This window comes from Schistocerca americana, chromosome 5, assembly GCF_021461395.2.
Source record: "Schistocerca americana isolate TAMUIC-IGC-003095 chromosome 5, iqSchAmer2.1, whole genome shotgun sequence".
NCBI lineage: Eukaryota > Metazoa > Arthropoda > Insecta > Orthoptera > Acrididae > Schistocerca > Schistocerca americana.
Genome location: NC_060123.1, coordinates 48,475,500 through 48,477,102, shown reverse-complemented (window position 1 = coordinate 48,477,102; position 1,603 = coordinate 48,475,500). Strand labels below are relative to the sequence as shown.

Here is a 1,603-nt window from a genome sequence, read left to right as displayed (position 1 = left end):
ATGTCGAATACAATAAACTAATTTGTACTCATCTGCTCCTGTTACAAGGTATACAAGGGCATTACACACTATCCTATGAGACCAAGACACTGCTGTTTTCGATTATAATTTTTATTACAGTAGGCATACCTCGGGGCCATTGTAACCTCCAAGTTACCTGTAGAATGTAAATAGTTTGGCAGAATATTTTGAATTTTGAAGTATATCATTTTACATGTTAAATAATTATGACTTTCTACATACATCAGGTGGCTCTGATACTTCAGTTACTGTCATTACAGAAAAGTTTGCTCCTTTGATGGTTGGTGGAGCTATAGTAAATGTTAAACTTTTGCTAGAGCAGTTATTTGTGGGGCTGTCGAATTACGAAAGTTCATTTCATAATATTGTTCCTTGACAGCTGCATTGACAGCTGAGACAGCGATGTTGAGTGGTTAAACGTTGTTTGCTTCCGCGGCATTCTGTAGGTCTTACCTGTCTACTTATCAGCTATATTATATTGTCTATAAGATTCGTGTTTATGTGGTTCTTTGCTTGTATGTAATTTAATTCTGTTTTTTGAATTCGTTGTGCCAGATAGTGTTGTAGTGCGTGATGTTTATGACAATAAAAAAATGTTCAAATGTGTGTGAAATCTTATGGGACTTAACTTCTAAGGTCATCAGTCCCTAAGCTTACACACCACGTAACCTAAATTATCCTAACGACAAACACACACACCCATGCCCGAGGGAGGACTCGAACCTCCGCAGGGACCAGCCGCACAGTACATGACTGCAGCGCCTGAGGCCGCTCGGATAATCCCACGCGGCTTTATGACAATATCCCTATGTTATTTTATTCTTAAACGAATGCCTTATAGAGGCTATTTTTAATTTCATGGTAACATGTACGCTGACATTTTTAGATTTTGTTGTTATATTTATGTCTTGTCTGGGAGTATAATTTCAGCTACAAATCAACTGTACATATCATAAAAATGAAAAAGTAATTTTTTAAACAGCGGAGATTGATTTGCAGCGAATGACTGACATCTGCTGCAGCAGACACTGTACTGAACACTTCTACTACTTCACACCCTTTGCGGGTTATGTTGACAGCATTTCGTCACCTACGATTTGCGTTGTTGTCTGAGGTTAAGCGCGTGGCACCACTACTGTTATGTGCTAACATTATTGCCTCGGTTTCCTCCAAATGTATAAACTCTTGTTCAGCCATTACCTGTGCCATATTTTGTTTTACGAAGTCTTGTTTTCCCGGTAAAAACATCTTCACTGTTTTGGCATAAGCTGACAAAATGTTATCTAGACGCCGGCCTGGGTGGCCGAGTGGTTCTAGGCGCTACAGTCTGGAACTGCGTGACCGCTATGGTCGCAGGTTCGAATCCTGCCTCGGGCATGGATGTGTGTGATGTCCTTAGGTTTAAGTAGTTCTAAGTTTTAGGGGACGGATGACCTCCATAGTGCTCAGAGCCATTTGTTATCTAGAGGATGGTTATAACTGAACTTTCACTATTTTACACGTTATTACAGGGAAAATATTTACTGTACGAGTACCAAACGTGGTAACATTAATGTCCAGGGTATAGGGTGTATGATTTTCA

At 39.7% G+C, this 1,603-nt stretch overlaps 1 non-coding gene across 1 annotated transcript; it reads left to right on the top strand.

Moving 5' to 3' along the window:
* The first annotated feature begins 1,314 nt into the window (after positions 1-1,314).
* Positions 1,315-1,398, top strand: Trnas-gga. Its single transcript is given in 2 exon segments — positions 1,315-1,354; positions 1,364-1,398. It is a non-coding gene; the product is annotated as a tRNA-Ser (tRNA).
* Positions 1,399-1,603: the final 205 nt, after the last annotated feature.